A 27,105-nucleotide genomic window follows, 5' to 3' on the forward strand; every position below is an offset into this window, starting at 1 on the left:
AGTAAAAGAGCATTCCTGTTGTAGATCTATGAAATATGTTACATGCAGCCCAGAACCTAATTTATGACTTTCAGATACAAGTTATTTTCAGTAGCTGCTCAACTCTACTGGTGGTGTCAGAATTGGTCAGCTTCTGACATGACCTTTCAAACATTGATTCTTGAAGGGATTGCAGAAATTAGTTTTATCTCATATGTTATCATTATATGAGATTTGACACCTGTTTGTCAAAACTGTGCAGATAACTGTGTGCAGACATTGACACCATAGCGTTCTCAGGAGAAATACTTGCACAAAGTTAATTGATATATTGATCTGAGTTCACGGTAGATTTATGTATTGATGTGAGGTCAGAAACTTCTTTTGGGAAAAGATTCACAGCCAAGCTGCCATGTCCCACTGTCAGATACCTCAGTATCCTATAATGTCAACTATTTTAGTATATGGATTTCAAACCCAAAGCCATTGATACAAGAAACCATTTGTATACTGTATTACTAAATGTAGTTTTACTTGCTTTCATCTCAACAATGTAGTGGCAGGTCAGCACAATACTGTACATACAGTATATGAAACAGAAACATAATAAAAAATGCTTTTGAGAAAACTATTATTTACATGTGAAAAAACAAGGGGTTGTTTCAAAGTGGCTGGGCTGCAGCAGATGTTCTAAGAGAAATACATCTACTCTGCCAAGACAGCTAAACAGATTTTGCTTTCTACACACATAACCAAGGGGTATCTTTGACTAGAGACCATTCTAAAGACTCCTTTCATGCATCTCACTTCAGCAGTTGCAAACTGGAGATGTCACAGGTTCATTTTCCTCAACAGCCTCTCAAATGGGGCCCCCCACCCATCATCAGGCCCTTTAGCAGCCATATGGGCTTCTTGGGTTATACCCCTGGTTATATAAGGATTAGACATGTGCAATTCGTTTTGTTTCTAATTCGTTTTTTTACGAAAATTCTGAAAATCGTTAATTACGAATTTTCGTATTTAGGAATTTTTTATTTACAAATTTTCGTATTTCCGAAAATTCTAATTTACGAATTTTCGTATTTCCGCAAATTCGTATTTACGAATTTACGAATTTTTGGATTTCTGTTTTTTTAATTTACGAATTTTCGTATTTACAATTTTCGGAATTTCGGAAATTCGGAAATACGAATTTATTTTTTTCGTAAATTCGTAAATCCGTTCTTGTCTCATTCGTTTTTTATATTTTTTCGGAAATTCGTAAATTTCGAAAAAAATATTTTTTTCGTTTTTTTGCTTTTTTCGTAAATTCGTAAATTCGGGAAATTTTCGGATTTCCGAAAAAGCAAAAAACGAAAAAAACGAATGAAATGAAAAAAACGAATGAAACGGAAAAAAAAAGTTTCGGAAATTTACGAATTTCCGAAATTCCGAATTTTTACATTTTCGCATTTTTGACATTTCGAATTTTTAAATTTTCGAAATTTCGAATTTTTCAGTTTTCAAATTTTTAAATTTTCGAATTTTTCAGTTTTCGATTTTTTAGGTTTTCGAATTTTTGAATTTTCGAATTTTCGATTTTCGAATTTTTCAATTTTCAAATTTTTCAATTTTCGAAATTTCGAAATACGAAAATTCGGAAATACGAAATTTCAAAATTTCGAAAATTCGAAAACTGAAAAATTCGAAAATGAAAAAATTCGAAAACTGAAAAATTAGAAATACGAAATTTTGAAAATGCGAAATTTAGAATTTTCGAAATTCCGAATTTTCGAAATTCCAAATTTTCGAATTTTCCAATTTTTCACTTTTGCTTTTTCGGAAATCCGAAAATTTCCCGAATTTACGAAAAAAGCAAAAAAACGAAAAAAATATTTTTTTCGAAATTTGCGAATTTACGAAAAAATATAAAAAACGAATGAAACAAAAACGGATTTACGAATTTACGAAAAAAATAAAGAAAAACGAAAATAACATAAAGGAAAAAAAAGATTTTTTTGGCAGTGCACATGTCTAGTTAAAGCTTTTCCATTTATAAGACATTCATAACATGAAATAAAAATGCTCTAACATCACACTTGATCTTAGCCAAAAGGCTGAGAAGCGATGTTCTCTGCATTCCAATGTCATCCCATTGAAGGGAAGCTCTTGGCTCCATAGACACAGCTTCTTCAGCACAACTTGGATGTGGTGTTTAAGCTCTGGGACACCATCCTATAGAGATCAGCCACACGATACACTAGCTATCACTAATGGATAGATATCATCCAACCCTGCTCTCACATCCTACTATGCTGTGATGGTGTCAGTTATAGATAAAGGGTGGGAAAATTTGTTCCCCCCAACTTAGGGAGAGAAAATTTTTACACTTTTTTTTTCAGTGCAATTGCAGGCGATATCTACTAAACTATTACTAGTTTTACTTTCCCCATAGCATCATCATCTTTTTTTCTCATTTATTACTGAGAAAATATAAAAATTCAAGGAATGGAAGTGCTTTCCTGAAATATGCAAATTTACAAAAAGCAAGCGATGTGATTGACTAAGACAGACTCCTCCCCCTATACATATGCAGCTGGGCCAATTGCTGGGCTTTCTTTTGTCTGGAGCGGTAAAAGCCCTTTCACACTGGAAACACCTATAGCGGAGCGTTAAAAAAAACAGTAAAACACTGCTATTTTACTGCGTTTTTACCACGTTTTACCGCGTTTTTACAGCGTTTTCAATTCATTTCAATGGAGAGGGGCATTTTTGGAGCGTTTTATGAGCGTTTTAATAGCCATATACAATTTTCGGATTTTCGAATTTTTCGAAATTCGAATTTTCAAAATTCGAAAAATTCGAAAATCGAAATTTCGAATTGAAAAATTTGAAAATTGAAAAATTCGAAAATCGAAATTTCGAAAATTGAAAAATTGAAAAATTCGAAATTTCGAAAATTGAAAAATTCGAAATTCGAATTTTCTAAATTCGAAAAATTCGAAAATCGAAATTTCGAAAATTGAAAAATTCGAAAATCAAAATTTCGAAAATTGAAAAATTCGAAAATTTTCGAAATTTCGAAAATTGAAAAATTGAAAAATTCGAAATTTCGAAAATTTAAAAATTCGAAATTTCGAAAATTTAAAAATTCGAAATTCGAAATTCGAATGTTCTAAATTGAAAAATTGAAATTTCGAAAATTGAAAAATTTAAAAATTCGAAATTCGAAATTTCGAAAATTTAAAAATTCGAAATTTCTAAATTCGAAAAATTCGAAAATCGACATTTCGAAAATTGAAAAATTCGAAAATCAAAATTTCGAAAATTGAAAAATTCGAAAATTTTCGAAATTTCGATTTTCGAATTTTTCAATTTTCGTAATTTCGATTTTCGAATTTTTCGAATTTTGAAAATTCGAATTTCGAAAAATTCGAAAATACGAAAATTCGGAAATACGAAAATATTCGGAAATACGAAAATTCGGAAATACGAATGTTCAAAATTTCGAAAATTGAAAAATTCTAAATTCGAATTTTCGAAAAATTCGAAAATCGAAATTTGAAAAATTCGAAAATCGAAATTTCAAAAATTGAAAAATTCGAAAATCGAAATTTCGAAAATTTTCGAATTTTTCAATTTTCGAAATTTTGATTTTCGAAAAATTGAAAAATTCGAAAATCGAAATTTCGAAAATTGAAAAATTGAAAAATTCGAAATTTCGAAAATTTAAAAATTCGAAATTCGAATTTTCAAAATTCGAAAAATTCGAAAATCGAAATTTCGAAAATCGAAATTTCGAAAATTTAAATTTCGAAAATTTAAATTTTTTTTCGAATTTAGAAAATTCGAATTTCGAATTTTTAAATTTTCGAAATTTCGAATTTTTCAATTTTTCAATTTTCGAAATTTCGATTTTCGAATTTTTCAATTTTCGAAATTTCGATTTTCGAATTTTTCGAATTTCGAAAATTCTAATTTCAAATTTTTCAATCTTCGAAATTTTCGAATTTCCCAAATTTATGAATTTGCGAAAAAATAAAGAAAAACGAAAATAACATAAAGGAAAAAAACGATTTTTTTGGCAGTGCACATGTCTAATAAGGATTGATGTAATAAAGTACAAAGGAAAGTTGCGCTACAGTGGATTACCTGTTGATATACTGGTATTGCCCTCCCAGTTAGACTGTTAGGTCAATTTAGTTTGTGGCTCCACAATAGTGTGTGATGCTTCTCAGGGTTCATGAGCTAAGAGTTTAATTGCTTCCCCCTGCCTCTGGAGGAAGAGTCAACCAATCAGATGAATATTAATCATACCCTGTTCAATCCCTGGCTGAAGACATCCAGAAGGTGGTTGGGAAGATAATAAATAGACAGGAGGACTAAGCAGGTGGTCCTTTCCTCATCAGGGAAAGTTAAAGTACTCCAGGGGCTGCTTCCCCAAGGAGAAGTATCACTAAGATAAGAGACTACCGTTTGGGCCTCAGTATTTGCTGTGTTAAGGGCCAGCTGAAAAAGGAGAGACCTGCTGACGGACTGTTTTAGAGTCCAGGTCTGGAAGAGAACTTTGCCATTTCCATCATTAAGGATCTACCTGTAGAGACTGGGCGGCAGACACATCCTGGGACACAGTGAGTAAAGATTTTACTGGGGACTGATATTTATGTAGCAGTAAAAGGGAACCATTTGCTAATGGATGCTTTGCAGTGTACAGTTGGGGGGCCTCAGGTATTCCGATCATCCCCAGCAACCTTCAAGGAAGCTGCTACTAAGAGACTAAAGAGAATGTTGTACTTTTTCTGTTGTTGCTAATCATTTTGGAGAATCCAGTGACCCTAAACCCCTCTCTTGTTAAGCCCTGTACACACGATCGGTCCATCCGATGAGAACGGTCTGATGAACCGTTTTCATCGGTTAACCGATGAAGCTGACTGATGGTCCGTCGTGCCTACACACCATCGGTTAAAAAAACGACCGTGTCAGAACGCGGTAACGTAAAACACACGACGTGCTGAAAAAAACGAAGTTCAATGCTTCCAAGCATGCGTCGACTTGATTCTGAGCATGCGTGGATTTTTAACCGATGGTTGTGCCTACTAACAATCTTTTTTTTTTCTATCGGTTAGGAATCCATCGGTTAAATTTAAAACAAGTTGACTTTTTTTAACCGATGGATAAATAACCAATGGCGCCCACACATGATTGGTTTGGACCGATGAAAACGGTCCATCAGACCGTTCTCATCGGTTTAACCGATTGTGTGTACGCGGCCTTAGAGTTCTTCTGCAATAAACCCACACAAATCCTGTAGACTGAGATGTAGTTGTCAGTGTGCTGGTGTGACAGATGGCCTCTGTACTATATAGGGAGACCCTATCTGTTTTCTTTTAGATCTTCTGGATTAGAAGTAAACTATAGACAACAAGGGCTGCAGTCTTATATATGGCATCAATAGAAGTACAATCTGCAGTTTCAAATATGTCAGTATTTTTTTTTTTCAAAATGGAATTTGAAATTACATTATTATTAGCAACAGCTTTATTTATTTGTTTTCAAAATGGAATTTGAAATTACATTATTATCCATTATTACCCTTTTTTAGATCCTTACCAGCATCACAAACATACTCTGAATTGTGCATTGGAAACAATTATGTCCAATTCCTGCCCACCTCTCTGAGTAGTCATGTACACAATAGTTGATATGGATGGTCGTAATCAGTGTTCCTGGCTTTTGTTGGTAATGTTTACTACTCACAGTACACAGTAGACAGTAATGGTGCAGTACCACAGTAATTAAACAGATGAACAGCACTAAACTAAAGCAGGAAGTAATAAAAAGCAGTGACACCCGGCTAGTAGCATTTATTAGCAAATAGCTAAATACACTGGAACTAGGCTTCAAAAATTGCATAATTTCTGAGGGATATAAGAAATTCATTAGTAAAAAAAGACCCTGATTTAAGAAGATTAACATTTTGCAAATCACTGCTTATTATGGACGTTAATTATTGATGTGCATGCAAGGCCACAAACATCACCAATGTGCACTGCCAGTTATTATTATTCCTGTCGAGAAAATGTTTAGTTCAAAGCAGATGAAGCTATAAGTTACTTAGGCTTGGGGGCTGAATCTTTAGGGAAATGGGCTAGAGATGATGTGCCAAGGCTCGCCTGACAAGAGAGAAACACCTGTCAATACCAGATTTGAATGCTTTGTAATTTCTTGCTGAATGAGGCCTTGTACACACGGTCGGACAAAACCGATGAGAATGGTCCGACGGACCGTTTTCATTGGTTCATCGCTGAAGTGGCCTGATGGTCTGATGTGTGTACACACCATCAGTTCAAAATCCGATCGGGTCAGAACGCGGTGACGTAAAACACACGACGTGCTGAAAAAAAACGAAGTTCAATGCTTCCAAGCATGCGTCAACTTGATTCTGAGCATGCACGGGTTTTGAACCAATGCTTTTCTGTACTAACCATCGGTTTGGTCCGATCGGGCAGCGGTCCATCGGTTCGGTTTTGAAGCATGTTTTAAAATTTTGGACCGAAGGAAAACAGACCGATGGCCTATACACGCGGTCAGTTTGGTCCGATGAAACTGAACTTCGGTTCATTCTCATTGGTTTTGTCCGACTGTGTGTACGGGGCCTAAGTGATGATGCAAACATAGTAGGGCTGTTACTGATTAAAATTTTCATGTGCTATTAGTCAATTTTTTTTTAATCGATTAATCAACTAATTTTGATTAATTATAACGCACATACATTTTTCGGATCACCACCATATAAAGTCCCCACTGTAATATCCACAGACATCTCTCCCACTGTAATATCCACAATCTCTCCCCACTGTAATATCCACAGACATCTCCCCCCACTGTAATATCCACAGACATCTCCCCCCACTGTAATATCCACAGACATCTCCCCCACTGTAATATCCACAGACATCTCCCCCACTGTAATATCCACAGACATCTCCCCCCACTGTAATATCCACAGACATCTCCCCAACTGTAATATCCACAGACATCTCCCCCCACTGTAATATCCACAGACATCTCCCCCACTGTAATATCCACAGACATCTCCCCCCACTGTAATATCCACAGACATCTCTCCCCTCTGTAATATCCACAAACATCTCCCCCACTGTAATATCCACAGACATCTCCCCCACTGTAATATCCACAGACATCTCCCCCACTGTAATATCCACAGACATCTCCCCCACTGTAATATCCACAGACATCTCCCCCACTGTAATATCCACAGACATCTCCCCCCACTGTAATATCCACAGACATCTCCCCCACTGTAATATCCACAGACATCTCCCCCATTGTAATATCCACAGACATCTCCCCACTGTGATATCCACAGACATCTCCCCCACTGTAATATCCACAGATATCTCCCCACTGTGATATCCACAGACATCTCCCCATTGTAATATCCACAGACATCTCCCCACTGTAATCCACAGACATCTCCCCACTGTAATATGGTCCACATCTCCCCCACTGTATAGGAAGATTAGTGCTTGCTTAGTCTTACCAGAGAAGCCTGCCGAACACGAGCAGTTGAGGCCGAGTGATGACGTCAGCACACCGCTCTAGGCTCACCTCGGCCGCCGCCGGGTAGACCAAGATGGCTGCTGTTCCGGGAGCTAGGCCGAAGCCGCGGCCTTTCCTATGGCCGAGGCAGCAGCGAAGCTCCGTGGATCACGTGGTGTGCCGATCCGCATATGGTGACCCGTTTGGATCACGGATCATTTACGATCCATTGCACCACTAGTATTGATCAATCAAAAAAATTAACGATTAATCGAGGAATAAAACTTCCCACAGCCCTAAAACATAGACATGGTTTTGTTAATTTATAGTGAAAATATTACAAGAAAAGGATGCACAGCTGCACACAAAAATAAATAAATAAATATTACCTCTAAAATGTTCTCCAATATGATGGAAACATGGCATAAAAGAGTTCTATAAAATATAGTTGCACTTTATTACTTAATACTGCAAAAAAATCATTTAAAGTAGAATGATATAGGTGGCTGTATTGTTAGCGGTGTGATTCTGGCAGTGTTAATGAAATGTCAGCCTTAGTCTATCATTATTACTACAACGCAGACTGTCAGTATAGTAAAGTATGAAGTATAACATTTTTCTGCATTTATCTTCTCAGCCTTGGGAATATGGTATACCTGATATTCCCTGAAGAACATTAAATTTAATCTCAGCAAGTGTGAATAAAAACCATACGTCATGCTAAGAACTGCTTTGGAGAGAAGATGTATAATAAAGCCTGGATGCTGTCACCATTCCTCCATAAATGATGCATTATTTAAAGACATGTTTTACAGCAACTTTAAAATGCATTGAACATAAGAACACACTATTAAATATTGAACCTGTATTTATTATCAAATAACATGTACATTGCCTTCACCTACTGATTCTCCTCTATTTGGGGAAACCAGCATTTATTGTGTCCCTATTACAAATGAGACTTTTGGCCCCATATTCCCAAAAATACATGCTACCATATATTACAATGGGCCAGTCAGCTATACACAACAGTGCCCATGCAGACACAATAGGGTCAATTTACTAAAGGCAAATGGGCTGTTCACTTTGCAAGAATTTTATTTTTATTTTGCAGGGATATTTTCCCTTAGCTTTGTTAGTGAGATGCAAGTTCTCCTGACATTCATCATCCAATCATGTCTAAGCAAATTTTTTTTTCTATGAGCGTGATTGGGTATAATTTGCAAGGTAAATTTTCACCACATTAATAAACTAAAGTCTGGTATACACTTTAAGTTTTTTTTTTTTTGTTCAACACAGCAAGCTCAACAAAAAAAAACTGAGGTGCTCGCTGTACTAACTATATGATATTGATACAACGATCTCCCAGCTGAGCTATTGTGTTCAGACAGGGGGACGTCCCCCTGCCAGAGCACAGCAGTCAACACTGGCAGCTATTGACTGCCAGCGCTGATCAGATGCCAGTTGGCTGCGGTTTTTCCAGCATGCCCATTCAACAGAAACCACATGTTCGGCCAGCTTCTATTGGACAGGCAGTATGCATGGGCCAAATGTTGTCTGGTTTCTTTTGAACCGAACAATGCCAGTTCATATTTGACCCATGTGTACCAGGCTTAAGGGAAAATTCAAAAACACAAAGCTATATATGTCACTTATGGTTTCAGTGTTTAATTTACAAGCTATTGCAATCTTGGTCTGATCTGATGTTGTTAAGGTCAGAGGAGACATCTGGGGTCCAATAGACCTCATATGTCTTAGTAAGGAGTACCTGTCACTGCTGATTGTTGTCAAAAGGGATGTTAACATTACTTGTGACAGCAATATAAGTGTTTAAAAATAAATGTAGAGACAGTATAAAAGCAAAACAAATAATACATCCCCCATCCCATCCCCTCTTGCTTGAGCACAAAGGTGAATGCATGCGTAGGTCCCGCACACATATGTAAACGGTGATCACACCACACATGTGAAGTATCATGGCGAATATCAGAGCAAGAGCAATAATTCTAGCACTTGATCTTCTGCACAACTTTTTAACTGGTAACCTGGAAATGCATTCAAATTGTCGCGTATAGAGACTTTTAGGTACCATAGTTTGGTACCGTTCCAAAGGCATATGGAATTTTAAAGCATGACATGTTAATTATCCACTTACTTGGCATTACATCATTACATCATCTTTTATATTTTACCCCAAAAATGGGTATTATATTGTGTGTGCACTAAAATTTCTTTAATGTATTTTTCCCAAAAAATTGTGTTTAAAGAAATGGCTGCGCAAATACAGTATCACATGAGGTAAAAAAGTGCAACACTCACCATTTTATTCTCTAGGACCTCTGCTTAAATATGTAGAAGAGAAGTGTCATAATAAGCTTGGGAAGCAAGTGGTTAATGTGTTTAGCATTTGATTCTGCATACTGTTCCAAGTTACTTAAACTCTTTGCCCAAGCTGGCATCAACACACTGCTGTATAATAAGGATAAGCACTCAGATGACTGGAATTTTCATGGCCCTGCTGACAGTTACTATGAAACAAAACTAAATTCCTTGTGCATACCACCTATAAGTTTATAGGTATGTTATTGTTGTCTGTTGTTCACTTTGAATATATTTTTGTCACAAACTACGGTGAACGAGAGTGAACCACAACTGCGGTTAAGGAAAGATTTCAATGCACTTCTCTATGCAATGTGATTTTTCAGTATTGGACCCCAGGCGTCACTCAAATCAGAGAAAAAGAATTTGAGGGTTCACTACATCATCTGTCTCACATATAGGAATGCGTTGAGCTACTAAGGGTGGAGATATTACAACATACCTTCAACCCCTAGCCTTAAAGGTTACGATAAATGTGAGTGAAGCACAACTGCATTAACCTGCCTGGCGGTATTCCCGAGTCTGACTCGGTGTTAGATTTTCCTGCTGCGAGCGGTAACCCCGAGTCAGACTCGGGCTTGCCTCGCTAGATCCACAGGCTTGGTTTACTTACCTTGTCCCTGGATCCAGCGATGCCACCGCGCTGTGTGAGCGGGACCTCGCTCGATTCACACAGTGCCTCTGTGTGACGCCGATCTCTGTTCCGCAGTGGTCTGTCCTGTGTCATGCATGTCATTTTATATAATAAAAACGTTTCTTTCTCCCTGCAAACTGTAGATTGTCCATAGCAACCAAAAGTGTCCCTTTATGTCAAAAATAGTTTTAGATCAGCTAAAAAACAGCGATAATAAATTATAAGCAAAAACCAAAAGGTTGACGCTGCGCTAAATTAAATATTGAATTATAAATGTAAATAGCTGCTAGCACTAAATTGTGTACAACAACTTGGTAACATAAAAAAGAAAAAAACAGTGCAGCGCTAGTGAGTGATATTGTGCTCATATAAATTAATAATAAACAAAAAAAGTCATTCTGGAATAAACTGAAAATATAGCCAGAATAGGAAAAAACATAAAAATGCAGATGGATATATGAAGAAAAAGTCTTAAAAAGCCACGAAACAAAGTTCATATGACTCTATCCAGTAATTTTCCTTGTGAAAGAGAAGTGGATTGTGCAGACAATGTGAAAGACTCTTGATTGATGTGAGGTAAGCTGTCACCAATACACCCGTGAGGAAGGATGAGATTGCCTGCTTACCAGATGAAAAGACTGTTTTGCATCAGTCTAATAGGGCCTGTGGGAAGTCTGGTCTCCCAATACCTTAGCCGTCAAGATAACCACGGTATAGCTCAGCATACAATCCGAAGAGTCATAAACCAAAAAAAAGAGAAGAAGGACCTCTCATAGCGTATAACGTTTAAAAATAAAAGAGGGTTTAATAAAAATTGCACTTACAATTAGGCAATATAAATACAGCATGGATAGCAAAACGTCTCCGATCTCTTGTTCCGATGCTTCTCGCTACTCGGTCAGGAAAACACAGCCGGCGTTCAGGACGGAACGCGATGACGTCACGGCACCCTACGATCGTTTCGTCGCTAATGGACTTCAACGGGGGAGTAAGCCGGCTTACTCCCCCGTTGAAGTCCATTAGCGACGAAACGATCGTAGGGTGCCGTGACGTCATCGCGTTCCGTCCTGAACGCCGGCTGTGTTTTCCTGACCGAGTAGCGAGAAGCATCGGAACAAGAGATCGGAGACGTTTTGCTATCCATGCTGTATTTATATTGCCTAATTGTAAGTGCAATTTTTATTAAACCCTCTTTTATTTTTAAACGTTATACGCTATGAGAGGTCCTTCTTCTCTTTTTTTTGGTTTATGACTCTTCGGATTGTATGCTGAGCTATACCGTGGTTATCTTGACGGCTAAGGTATTGGGAGACCAGACTTCCCACAGGCCCTATTAGACTGATGCAAAACAGTCTTTTCATCTGGTAAGCAGGCAATCTCATCCTTCCTCACGGGTGTATTGGTGACAGCTTACCTCACATCAATCAAGAGTCTTTCACATTGTCTGCACAATCCACTTCTCTTTCACAAGGAAAATTACTGGATAGAGTCATATGAACTTTGTTTCGTGGCTTTTTAAGACTTTTTCTTCATATATCCATCTGCATTTTTATGTTTTTTCCTATTCTGGCTATATTTTCAGTTTATTCCAGAATGACTTTTTTTGTTTATTATTAATTTATATGAGCACAATATCACTCACTAGCGCTGCACTGTTTTTTTCTTTTCTTTTTAATAAATTATAAGCACTTGCAGAATTGTGCGATAGCGATTTGTGGGGAAATTCGTCATAAAAAAAAATAAAAATAATGACAGCAACAATTCTGCAACTGAGCAAATTTCAGTGATTTTGATTTGATTACATTATTGAATAATTTTTATTATAATTATATTATTATTTGTTATAATTATTTATAATTATTTATTATATTATAATTTATAATTTTGTTTTTAAAAAAATGTCATACCCGGGATGCCTATTAGAATCTTGTTTGGTCAGATTTAAGTGAGTTATTTCTAAAAATTACAGTGAGCAGAGTATTGTATTGTAGCAACTGTAGTAAGGATGGCAGCATGGATCCAGGTAAATGGATACTTAGAAGGAATGAGCTGCAGGTTTGTGGTGGCATGGATCTGCGTTGCAATGATATCCTGTTGAGGGGGTTATACCTGTAATTTATTTGTAGCGTGGCCCGGCTACGGCCGACAATAATAGAACACTGTGTACTCTGCACAGTGTTCTGTTTATAGGAGCATGACATGTGTAGTCAATGAGGTTTTGATGGAACAATAATGCAGTGCTAAAAAATGTGCACAATTAATTAAAAAAGTACAAAAAGTGAAAAGTGAACACAATGTGAATAAACTCCGTTTAGAGACTTCATAAAAAATATATAATACTATAGTCCATGAAAGAACTCCTAAAGCAAAAAATAAATATATATGGAGTCCCTGTAGGATCCTATGTCACACTGAATGTGACTCTAGGTAGGTGAAATGTCTCTCAGTGCAGTGCACTTAGAATTCCATAAGGAAAATTATGTATGAAAACATGGTCATGATGGTAGGCTATACAGTTGACTGGAGGGATCAACAAGGCATCATATGAAGAGATGAGTAAGTAAAAGGTACTCTTATCGGAAGGTGTGGACTTAACTGTTTTTTGGACAGTAAGTCTCATGAGCGTAGTGGTCTTAGCAGACCTGAGTCTCTGCGTAGAAGAACTCCCCAGATGGCGGTGGCCGGACACGTCAGATTCGATGAGGATCTCCGGTCACAGGAACTGGGGGGACATAACTTCAATAGCAGGACATAGGTGGAAAGCCTCAATGCGCTCGTATGGCGAGATGGAAAAAAAATGGTAGAAAAGAAAAAAAAAATGCTCCAGATGGTGCAGGTCAAAACAAAACCATGACAGGTTTTATTGATGAACAAAATATAAAAAAGATCAAGTGAACAATAAATATCGATAAAAGCAGAATGGGGTGCTATAATGCAAACCCAATGAGGTATTTATTACACTGGCACTTCTGCATTCCACGCTGGAACGCACACGGCGCTGGGCGATGACGTTAGTGCGCGGTCGCCGTATGCGTTCCAGCGTGGAACGCAATATGGCGACGAGAAGCGTTGTTTACAATTTTCATGATAAAACTGTATAGTTCCTTCTATCCTGAGCTTCAAAAAGTTTATGCAGATATTATTGTCTCCCTGTTATGAGTAGCAGAACCTGTCCTCTGCATTCCCAACATATGTTGAGACTTGGGGTGCCAGGAATGTCAAAAAGATAGCCATAAATGATGTTGCCTGTGTTTCTGTTCTTGCATGGTTTGTGCCATACTTTTAGAACTTGCCTAGAAAGGAAGTAAAAATTCAGCCCTTATAAGTCCTTGACTATCCCATTTACCAGAAAGGATTATGCCTTCAAAGATTGACTAACTGTTGCCTCAATGTCTTCCAGTATTTTGGTCTCTAAAAATTTGTAAATGTAATTGCAAGATTGTAATTAGAGTTAGGCAGTTTTGTCTTTCTACAAAGTGAGGTTAATTCACTCTTAGGTTGCGTCCTTGTTAGAAGATTTCCCTCTCACCTCCTTTTTTGAAAACAACTCTAAAATTTTCGATTTTCCATCAATCTTCACCAAGGCAAGCAGGTTGCATCTCCCCAACTGGGACAGAGGCAGTGTATATATAAACATAAAAGCTAAAGAGGTTTTCACTGTTGCCACTGGCCCCTACTCCATAAAAACTGACACATTATTTTACTGGAGATACAGTATAATAGGAATTAAAGACTATAAATGAAACATGTGGTGTAGAAGTATGATAGGTATTTAAGAAACATCACTAGACAGCAGGGATCCTAAATCTGGTTAGATCTTTGAGAATTAACATTTGAGGACACTTTAGCTTTGACAGTGATACAATAACAGTTCAATATGTTGCAGATTTAAGATATAAATACAGATATTGCTAAATGTCCTGAAGCCATTTTCCACTATTTCCTGTAATACTTGGTCTGGTCAGATGGCAGTTTTGAGTTAAAATCTAGTAATCAGTAAAGCACCAAATCTCTTAGTGAGTTTCATAATAGAAAAGTGTGAAATGCCCGCTATATGTGCATTAGATTGATATCAGTCATTGTACATAACGTTTTAACCCATATCAGGCCTCGTACACACGGCCGAGGAACTCGACGTGCCAAACACATCGAGTTCCTCGGCCAGTTCAGCACTGAAGCCGCCGAGGAGCTCGGCGGGGCGAGAGCTCCCATAGAACAACGAGGAAATAGAGAACATGTTCTCTATTTCCTCGCCGAGCTCCTCGTCGGCTTCCTTGGCCGAAAGTGTACACACGGCCGGGTTTCTCGGCAGAATTCAGCCAGAAACTCGGTCGGAAGCTGAATTCTGCCGAGGAAACTGGTCGTGTGTACGGGGCCTCAGTGTAAGCCTAGAACAAAAGTAGCATACAAAAATAGCAAAAAAAAAAAGCAAGTATTTTTAAATTTTTTGTATTATTATTAGGATCTGCAACAACATTGCCAAAGTGTGTGATGATTAAATGGAGTCTTCAAAGCAGATAAACCATGTAGAAGAATACTATATAATGCAATATGTTGTATAGTCATAAGAGTATGCTGCCAGCCTTCCACCTTAATATGACGTTGTTGCTAGTATTTTTCACAGTAAAACTCAATTTACAGTGCCGTGAGTGCTGTGAAATCGCAACACGCCATAACCCTGTTTATGAAATAGTGCTGCCATTCAATGTTGATTCATTATATAACAGAAATGAGTTTCCATCCAGCCAAGTGGTGAGATTCTTCATGTTTGTTTTCATTTAAACATATACTATCATATAAAATATCTAAGTAAATAAGGTGATTTATTATAGAGGGGCATCCAGTGAGCATAGAAAATAGGTGTTCAGAAATACCAAGAGAAGTACAAAAATAAAATAAATAATATACAAAGATAATGCATACATTTTTCTATTGCAATAGCTGGAAAAATATAACTTTTAAGTAAATCATTATTGTGCATAAGCAAGAGACTGATGAATGCACATGGTAGCTCCATTGACTGTTTGGGAAAAACTACAAGTGGCCAGTTAGGAGACTGGCTACTCTGTTTGGAGAGGATTTAACAGTAACATTTCTTCTCTACAGGAAATCAACAATTAGAGGCAAATTCAAGCACCACTTAGACACAGGGGGCCAGATTCATGTACAATTCCGGCGGCATAACGTATCCCATTTACGTTACACCGCCGCAAGTTTTCAGCGCAAGTGCTTGATTCACAAAGCACTTGTCTGTAAACTTGCGGCGGCGTAGCGTAAATCCGTCCGGCGCAAGCCAAATTCAAATGGGGCGTGTATCATTTAAATTAGGCGCGTTCCCGCGCCGAACGTACTGCGCATGCTCCGTTTTGTAATTTCCCGCCGTACTTTGCACGAAATGACGTTGCACCGACGTAATTTTTTGAACGGCGACGTGCGTTACGTCCTTTCCTATTCCCGGACGACTTACGCAAAAAAAAATTCAAAATTTGACGCGGGAACGACGGCCATACTTTTACATGGCTGGTCTAAATATAAGCCATGAAATAGCAGCCGTAACTTTACGACGGGAAAAGCCGACTAGCGACGACGTAAGAGAATGCGACGAGTGCGCGTAGCTTCGTGGATCGCCGCAAACAGCTAAGCCCAGCGGGCGCCGAAGTATTACATCTACGATCCGAAGGCGTACAAAGCCATACGCCTGTCGGATCGAAGCCAGAAGCCGTTGTATCTTGGTTTGAGAATTCAAACTAAAGATACGACACGGCAAATTTGAAAATACGCCGGAGTATCAGTAGATACGCCGGCGTATTTCAACTGTGAATCTGGCCCAGGATTTCTGGACACATATTTAATAACTATCTGTAAGTTAGCCAATATAATTATAAAAAGCATCATTGACACTCCCCAACATTTAAATAAAATGGCTTGCCTTGTATTCTCCTTTATATTGCATTACTACGCTGCTCGTCACCTGGCTTATTTTTTTTTCTTAACCATAGATTTTTATTTTGTTGCATATGAAAACAAAAAACATACAATGTAAAAAAATACATAAGTATGATTAAATGTTGAATGTTACAGCCGGAGAAATAGAACACAGTTCAACAAAAATATCAGAAGAAACAAGTGACTAGTATATGAGACCAATGCCACCCCATATGGGCTGTCTCTTTCAATAATATAGAGAAGCTATGCAATCTTCTACCTTTCTCTCTAGAAGCTAATTGTATCAGAGTAGTAGTACCTCCAATAAAGGCCTTATGGGTACACCATACATTAGACACACTACTAGAACCTTCATCATTGATCAAGAAGAAGAACTCATAAAGCTTATCAGAGATCTGCTTCCTAAAATGAGGGATAGACAATACAAAATTATCCAAGGCCTTGCTTGCGTAAACTACCAGAAAAGTGAAAGGAATGTGAAATGATGGAATATTATGTCTGACATTAGCTACTCCATTTTGAGATCTAGGATTCCATTTTATATAATATAGGTCTCTGTAGAGACATTTCAATATGTACTTTTGTTTTTTGCTTTTAATCTAACATTTAAGTTTTGCGGTTTTCATAAATAGAATATGTGCTAGATGGCTAGTTCCGGAGCAGGCATTCTGTATGCAAGTAACGTGTTCTTCTGTCTTTAAAGTTTAACAATTGTTCCTTAAAATCCTCTGAAATCTGTAAGATTGAAACTGTGAACTTGTTCCCCTTTTTCTACATGTTAGGAGGAGGAGATTTCTTTAACTCTCTGTATGTGTGTATAAATGCTCTGTCGAAAAATATAGCAATTTGCAATTATCGATACAACATAAGTGTATGTGTCATCATTGTCTCGCTAGCGAGGGAATCTCACCTGTCCAAGGTCCAGCCTAGGCAACAGGATCAGAACCGAACCTAACAGAACTGGTACCAGGAAGCGAGGTGCTGATTGACCAGGTAAGGCCACACTTATTCTCGAATTTTACATTTGGGTGTTTTTGTGTTCTTTGCCTGGCTCAGTAGAACCTCAGATAATTTTAAGTTTTTTAGTTTTAAGATTCTGTTGTGCGCATTGCAGAGGTTGCGGTTATAAAGGATAGGGAGAGTCCGGCGGAGTGTCTGACTATAAACTAAGAGTCGACGGGTTTGTCTGACTATAAACTAAGAATATTTCAGGGTAGCAGCAGATTGCTCCCTGAAGAAGGACGGACAGAGTGGAGCCCCAAGTACAAAAGAGCTCATTTCTTGTTTTGTATTGTCTGAAATTGATGTGATTTAATCTGTTGCAACCTTTTGAATAATATAGAACATACTGTATTGTATAATATAAGATTGATTGTTGTTGTTAAAAAGAAAACAGTGATTACATGTCATACTCTGTGCCAAAGACCTCCTGTATAGAGTGCAAAACAGGTTTAACTTTCTTGGCAGACGGGTCAAAGTTATCCCTAATCTCTGTATGGCCAAGAGAACATAGAAGTCCAACTCAATTAGGCAACAGGAGATTTTACCCGTTTAATCCAAAAAAACAGTCTCCCTTCACTAGAGTGCATCGAGTGAATATACACAATCAGATACCGTTCACCCCACAGGAAGGTCTTAGAGAAGGCCTGTCCCCGGACGAAGTGAAGGAGATTGTGCAAAGGACAGGACAAACTTTAGTTGTCTGTCCCTTTTCTTTACCAGTGTCCCAAATATTTTAAGGAGGACTTGAAATACAGAGTATCGACATGGGTAATACATTTGGGAAGGAAGATTCAGAAGGTAAGCTGAAGCAACCCTCCCCTATAGAGTTTGTTAAGAGTGAAATACCAATTGTATATTGTGATCCTTTTTGGGACTTGATAGTGAAACGAAGCCACCAGTTGCATATGTCAGGATATAGTCCTGTGGGCCCCACTAACCGACAGCAATGGTATGAGGTAGAGAAAATGTGTGGAATAGGAAAGAACATATATCCACCAGGGGACTGGGATACGGAGTATATGAAAAAATGTTGTAAGAAGTGGAGGCCTTTAGTGGAAAAATATGAAAAGAAATATGCGGAGTTGGACCAAGGTGCTGCCCTTACTAGGGAAGTTCCTCCACCTTATACCAGGCGCCCACCCCCAGTGCCAACCGCGCCAACCCCACCGTCTTATGTTTTTGTTAAAGAGGAAGCTCCTCGCAGAAAATTATACCCCGTTCTTTCAAATCCTCAAGTTGCAATCATGGCTTATGGCTCAGCAACTGACCAGCAAAAACAACAATGGGAAGATAGAGCCAAGGAGGAGGCAGATAAAAGGGCATCTGAAGAGGGCAGGAGAATAAGAGAGGCTCAGAGAAGAGCGGATATAAAAAGGGAGTTTGAGGAGTTGCAAAGGGACTTAGACTCAGTTAATACTCAAACGAGAATAGCAGACATGAGAAATAAGAGAGATGAAATAGAAGAAGACGCGAGACGCCTTCGGGAACAGCAGAGGGAAATAAACTTAAGACATGAACAGATGAATGAACATAAACAAAGTCTAGATGCACAGGCCCAAGAGGTGAGGGACTATGGGGAGCAACTTAACAGGGAAAAGGAGGAGATTTTAGCACGAAAAAGTGACCTCGACCAAAGAAAACTTGAGTTGGAGAAAATTGCTAGGGAACAACAGGAGCAGTTGCGTTTAATAGAAGAGCAGCGGGTGCTTACTGCCCCTCGGACTAGGTTAGAAGCCTCTAAGGCTGCCAAGGCTTCAGCTCAACAGGCTGAAACTATACGAGAACAGCAACCTGACAGAGAGAGTGGTGATAAGGAAGAGATTACTGCCCCAAGTTTGGAGGGAGAAATGAAACATATTGCCATTACACAAGTAAAAGTCCAAACAGAACCCCAAGTTTCTCCACAACTTCCAGGGACGGGGGTATTCCCAATGATGACCATAGGCACCATGGAAGTGTATGTCCCCTTTACCATGGGTCAGTTAAAGGATCTTAGAGATACCTGTCCTACTCCAAAAAAGGACCCTAGAGGCGCAGCTACTTTCTTGGGTAGATTCTGTGCTGGTGCGGGAATGACAAAGGAAGACTTACTGTTAATCATACAGATGATCGACCCTGACCCTGGCCAGGATTTTCCTTTTGATAACACCTACAAATCTGCTCTTACAACTGAAGGACCGATAAACCTCCAGGAGTTCTGGAGACTGACTGGCCATCATTGGATGACCATATACAAGGGTACTAGTGCACTCACATCCTTCATAACAAGCTCTCAAAAGACAGGGGAAGAGTATTTTGCATATGTTAAATGTATGCATTTAGCTTGGAAGGATGCGGGTCTAACAGACCATACCCTTTTTGTAACCACCACACTTAACGGGGGAAGCCAGAAGATAGCACAAATGTTAAAAATATTAGACCCTAAAATTATGAACATGACTCCGGAGGCCTTTGTAGAACATGTAAAGGTTAGGCATCAAACAGGTCTCTTTGAAGCGAAAGGAGGACTTTTCCCAGCTTTAACGGGAGAGCCCATGCTGGAGGAAACACCCCTGTTGGCGGCGCAAATGCCTTACCAACAACAGAGTCAGTACCCTGTTGGCAATCAGTATCCTTCACGCTCTGTGCCATACCCTCGCCAGGGCCCACAAAATGATCAAGCATGTTTCCATTGTGGTGGCTTTGGCCACTGGAAGGCTAACTGCCCACAAAGGAGAGAAAATTATAGAGGTAAAAAGGGAAACAGGGGAGCTTATAGAGGTCAAAACCCTAACTGGAATGACAATAGACAGATAGCCCAGTACCCACAGTGGAACCAACAGGCACAATCTCAAAACCAACCACAGCAGCTACAAGCTGGTGCCGGGCCTCTTCCCTCTCCCCAAATACCGGTACAATGGCCAAACAGACAAAACCCATAGGGAGGCCCGGAGCGTATCCCGTCCTTAGTTCTTTGCTCTTATTCTGGCACTTGGCAGGCTTTACCTACTATAAACCTTGTTATAGAGGGGGTGGACATCGCACTCCTGACAGACACGGGGGCTACGACCAGCTCCTTGAACAACAAGGCTTTTGCCAGTAGGGCTATTACACAAGGACGCTCTGTGGGAATTAATGGGATACCAACATCACACGACATAACATCAGATTTAGAAATCTGTAACCAAGATGGCAAGTTCCTATGTAAATGTAGTTTTGCTCTGTTATTTACTTGCCCAGTCTCTTTGGCTGGTAGAGACTTACTATCCAAACTACAAATCAAAATAATTTTTGAGCCCAATGGCACCGTGTCAGTTAAATCACCAGACTGTGATGTGTCAGTGCAGAAACGGGTGGACATCAGATCTTTCTTTGTGGCTCTACCCCCACCAGTAGGTCAGCATAAAATATGGGCAGAGTCCAAAGATTCTGTGGGTTTCCTAAATTGCACACCCTACCGGCCGACAATCAGACAGGGATGTCTCCCCATTTTTCAGAAACAATATCCCCTGTCTGAGGAGAAGTTGAATGGTATAGACCCACAGATAGAATTATTTTTACAAAAGGGCATACTGACTCCAGTCATCAGTCCTTGGAACACACCCATTAACCCCGTAAGAAAGGCAAACGGAACATGGCGCTTGGTACAAGATTTAAGGCCCTTGAACAAATGCATTACACCTCTACCTCCCCTCGTTGCAGATATTAGCACCATCTTTGCTCCTCTGACACCAGAACACAAATGGTATACGGTGATAGACCTTGCCAATGCATTTTTTAGTGTGCCCGTTGATGCTGCTAGTCAGCCCCTCTTCAGCTTCTCATGGAAACGTGGCCAGCTAACATGGACCAGGTTACCGCAAGGCTTTGTGGATAGTCCAGCCGCCTTCAGCATGGTGTTAAATCAATCCCTGACTGACTGGGTGCCTGAACATGGTTCAGTTCTGATCCAATACGTGGACGATCTTCTAATAGGAAATGGGACAGAAATTGGCTGTAGTAATGACTCTGTGCATCTGTTAGACCACCTCGCTGACAAGGGTCACTTAGCATCTTTCAAGAAGGTGCAGTGGTGCTCGTCTCGGGTGGAATACTTGGGAGCGGTCATCTCGGAAGGTGCCAGGCTGGTATCCCCTGCCAGAGTAGAGGCCATATCGGCACTGAGCAGACCGAGCGACAAGTGCTCACTGCTGTCTTTCCTAGGCTCAATAGTGTACTGTAGGCAATGGATTCCAGACTGTTCATTTCATGACTCAGTCCTTAGGAAGGCTACACTCGCCACAGCCCCCAAACAAATTACCTGGACCCCTGAGATGGTCACTGCCTATGACATGCTGGTGCGTTCACTTCGTAATGCACCCGCTTTGGGGCTGATACAACATGGTAGGCCTTTTTCACTGTATTGTCTCGTTATGGGGAATACCATGGCTGCTGTTCTGACTCAGGAGCATGGTGGTAAGCAAAGACCTGTAACGTATATTTCAAAAAAACTACCTGTTCAGGTTCAGGGTATGCCCGCTTGTCTTCAGGCACTGGCCGCCTGTGCCTTGGCAGTACAGGCGGCAGAGAAACTTGTTCTAGCATCACCCATGACCCTTTTTACAACTCACACTGTCACACAACTGATGCAAAACATGAACACGCAACATATGACAGCACAGAGGTTAAGTGGGTACGAGATAATTCTCTTAAACACACAAAATTTAGAGATTAAAACTTGTCCATCCACTACTCCTATAGTACGGTTTCTGCATTCCCTTCTTAAATTAATGCCTGAATCAGAACCAGTGCCAGAGCATAATTGCGAAGACCTAATTTCCCAAACAACCTCCCCAAGAGCTGATTTAAGGGAGAACCCCCTAGAAGGGGGCATTGACATATATGTGGACGGGAGTTGTACGCGCCCCGATGATAAAACCTACCGTACTGGTTATGCAGTTGTCCAGCTTCCTAACATTATTCATGAAGCAAAACCCTTAGTCGCAAAATCTGCACAGGAGGCTGAACTTACTGCATTAATACGTGCCTGTCAGCTGTTTGCAAACCAAATTGTAAATATATATACCGACAGTCGGTACGCTCATGGAATCGTATTCGATTTTGGGAAGATTTGGCAGAGACGCGGCTATCTAACCGCAGAAGGAAAACCGATAGCACACCAAACCCTTATTGAAACATTACTAGATGCCATACACCTGCCTAAAGCGATTGCAGTGATTAAAGTGAAAGCTCATACTACGAGTAGGACCACGGAAGCACTTGGCAATGCATTTGCTGATAAAGTAGCCAAACAAGCAGCGGATACTATCCCTGCACAAGACACCCCTGTGACCTCTATGTTTTACATGAATGATTTTAGTGCACCAGACTTCAAAACTACAGTTATGCTTTTACAGTCCATGGCTTTGCCCATTGATATCTCTGACTGGATGCAGCATAATTTGACCAAAGATCCCGCGGGTCTTTGGACAAATAAGGAGGGAATCATGGGTATTCCTAAGTCTGTGGCACCATTGATCATCTCATACATTCACGGTCCAGGTCACATAGGCCGTAAGCCCATCTTAAAACAGTACAGAGACCATTTTCAAACAGAAGGAATTGTGGATAAATTTTCCGGGTGGGTAGAAGCAGTGCCCACTACTGGGGAAACTGCAGGAATAGCGGTACGAGCTATTATAAATAATTGGGTGAGTCGATTCGGACTCCCAGTGAATATCTGGTCTGACCAGGGACCAGCTTTTGCCTCTAGACTCACACAGGAATTCTCTAGGATTTTGGGGATACAATGGAAATTGCACATCCCTTATCACCCTCAGAGTGCGGGAATTGTCGAACGGATGAATAGAAATATTAAGGATAAACTGAATAAAGCTACTCAAGGTACTATGAAAAATTGGTCCTTATATCTCCCAGGTGTACTTTACCAGATAAGGGTCACTCCTAATTCTAGAGGGTATTCCCCTTTTGAGGTACTCATGGGACACCCTCCAGCTGAGAATAGTGTAGGAAAGGATAATGATTTGTTTTCTCAACAGGAAACTTGGATGAAACATCTGGTAAGTACTATTCAACATACCCAAGAAGGAGTTGCTGTCACCTTTTCTCCTCTTTCCACAGATCCAACTCACCCTTTTATACCTGGAGATGAGGTATTGGTTAAGCAGTTGGCCGTAAGAAGAAAGACGGGCCCCATTTACCAAGGCCCCTATACGGTGGAAAAGGTCTCCCGGACAGCCATAAAGGTTGAAGGCCTAGGACCATGGATTCATGCGAGCAGATTGAAAAAGGGTCCCTTGAAGATAAAGGCCCCAAAAGCCCCGATGGCTCCCCCCTTGGAGCGAGGGCTCGAGAACAAGGAGGACACAAAGCTAGAAGCCCCGATGGCTCCCCCCTTGGAGCGAGGGCTCAAGAACAAGGAGGACGCAAAGCCAGAGACCCTGATGGCTCCCTCCATAGAGCAAGGGTCCGGGAAAACCAGCACTTAACTGCCAATCAGGTGTACAATAGAATGATAAGAGGAGGGAAATACTGTGGACTATTGCTTATATTGTTTGTGGTGACTGCTACGGGGGTTTGCTACTTCACCCCAGGTTGCCATGGGATACATGGAATGCATGAGGTGGGAAAAGGCCAAGACCCAAAATTAGTCATGGTAGGGAAGAGATTCATTAGATGGCGAGCCAGAGATCAATATTGGGATTCAAAGGGTAATATCTGGAAGCTTTGCTGTGTCAAATTTGACTGGGTGAGGAGGATTCCCAAAGGCCACCTAACGGGTTATACAGAGACGGACCTAGCCTGTAAAATTAAAGCAACCATGTTTTTCTATAATGACACAGTAGGGAAACCGCTTAAGTTCTGTATTCCCAGGGAACATACGGTAACTAAAACACTGGTGTCACGTTTGAAAAAGGTAAACGCAGGGTTGTCCACAAAGGAGGTGGTGGATGATCCTCTGTTCTTTCAAAGAATAGATGAATCTCTTAATATCAATCAAAGAGATAACAAACCTATAAAGAACAATGTTGACAAAGCGAAAGTGTATGGAACAAAGGTGTTTAAGTCCATGGGACCTGTGGGGAACCCAAAGAAATATGAGGAGGTCCCCACTGTTCCCCACCACTGGGCATTAATGTATAAATATGGACAATTAACAGGGCAGAAAGAGAACTGCTGGGTATGTTCCAAAATACATTCTAATGAGGGTAAAATCCCGGTTATAGGCTTACCAGTAACATTGCCTCAAATTGTGGCCGCTGCAGGTAAGACCCCCATGAGAAGGGTTACCAGGACTGATAGACCAGTGTACTTTAGAAAATTTTCTAAACACCACAACCTCTGTTTTTTGAATGGTGTGGTAACACATGAAGGTCAGATAGCAAATGGAGAATGGTGTCGAGAATCTGTGATGAATATGACTATTAGGAATGTTGCGGCATGGGAGGAGGACAAGTCCTTAGAAATTGAAGGATTGGGAATTAAACTTACTGAGATGAATGATGGAGATGAGAGAGTGGGAAATATGAGTTTGTATAACATAAGCCATTGTTTTAGGATGAGGAAGCCCAATGACACTGTTAACCAGGTTCTCTCCTCCCTACATAATGTAAGTACTCCATGGATATCCCCCCAATCTGAGTTTGTGCCTCTTGTAGACTGGATGGGCCTGACGGGTCTACGAACTCCTATGCATGGGGAGGAGGTGGTGGAAGCACCACACCTTCCCCAGGGATTTATGGTCTGTTGTGGACTGGCTTGTCATACCACCATCCCATATCCCACCGATAGAAACACAGGGGGATGGTGTTCCCTTATGTACATGGTTCCTTATATGGGAGTAGCAAGTGGAGAAACCATGATGGAAATGAACAAACCGTCAGGGAGTTTGAAAATAAGATCCAAACGAGATGTAACAAGTCTCTGGGAAAAGTTACTGACTTTGCTCCCAGGAGGAAGTATTAATGCCCTAACCAGAGTAGATGAATTTTCAAGTCTGGTAATGTCTTGGATGAATAAAACTGACAAGGACATTACTGATTTGAATGAGGAAACTTATAAAATAAGACTGTTGCAAGAAATGACAAACCTACAGTTGGAAAAGATGGGAGATATTGTTGTAGGGCTATGTATATTACATGAACAAGCAGATATGTGTTGCACATTCATGAAAAATCTTACTAAGGCCATTGGAGAAATTACTGTTCCTGATTACCATGACCAAATAGAAGCCCACCACAATGAGAGAATGTCCCTGGTGAATCAAATGCAACACATGGGAGATGCTTGGGATCCTTTTTCTGGATCTCTGGGAGGATTGTGGCCTAGTATTGTGGGTTTCTTTAAAAAGGCAGGAATATTCATTATAATGATCTTGCTCCTGGCCTTGTGTGCATTCCTTTCAGTAAAAATGATATTCTGTATAATTGGGAAAACAACAGGATTAAAAATAAAGCAGAATCCCGAATCCAGCCAGGATTCCCAGGAGTCATTCATGCTGAAAAGGCAAAATTGGTATAGTGAGTGATCCCAGGAAAGTAAATATCCTTGGGATCAGAGGAGGGAATTGAAAGGAATGTGAAATGATGGAATATTATGTCTGACATTAGCTACTCCATTTTGAGATCTAGGATTCCATTTTATATAATATAGGTCTCTGTAGAGACATTTCAATATGTACTTTTGTTTTTTGCTTTTAATCTAACATTTAAGTTTTGCGGTTTTCATAAATAGAATATGTGCTAGATGGCTAGTTCCGGAGCAGGCATTCTGTATGCAAGTAACGTGTTCTTCTGTCTTTAAAGTTTAACAATTGTTCCTTAAAATCCTCTGAAATCTGTAAGATTGAAACTGTGAACTTGTTCCCCTTTTTCTACATGTTAGGAGGAGGAGATTTCTTTAACTCTCTGTATGTGTGTATAAATGCTCTGTCGAAAAATATAGCAATTTGCAATTATCGATACAACATAAGTGTATGTGTCATCATTGTCTCGCTAGCGAGGGAATCTCACCTGTCCAAGGTCCAGCCTAGGCAACAGGATCAGAACCGAACCTAATGTTCTGCTATCAGAAAGATATATCTGCCATTAATGTCCAATTTGTATTCAATCAGTTTAAATTAAACAGTGTCTCTAATTACTCCCTTCTTTTTTTTCTGATCCTTGACTTGTGTTTGAATTTTGTATGGGTACACATAGGCGGTTTGATGGCAGAAATGTGTGTCCCCTGTACACAAAGGATGTCACCGTTCTGGGTTAGAGTCTCATGCCGCATACACACGGTCGTTTTTCGGCAAGAAAAAAAACATTGTTTTTAAAAACGTAATTTAAAATGATTGTGTGTGGGCTTCACATCGTTTTTCTGCTTCTGAAAAACAACAAAAAAAAATTCGAACATGCTGCATTTTTTAACGTCGTTTTAAAAAATGTTGTTTTTCGGGTTGTAAAAAATGATCGTGTGTGGGCAAAAACAAAGTTTTAAACCCGCGCATGCCCAGAAGCAAGTTATGAGACGGGAGAGCTCATTCAGGTAAAACTACCATTCATAATGGAGTAAGCACATTCATCACGCTGTAACAGACAAAAAAAGCGCAAATCATCTTTTACTAACAAGGAATCAGCTAAAAGCAGCCCAAAGGCGAATAT

Source organism: Rana temporaria, chromosome 3 (genome assembly GCF_905171775.1).
Source record: "Rana temporaria chromosome 3, aRanTem1.1, whole genome shotgun sequence".
Lineage (NCBI taxonomy): Eukaryota > Metazoa > Chordata > Amphibia > Anura > Ranidae > Rana > Rana temporaria.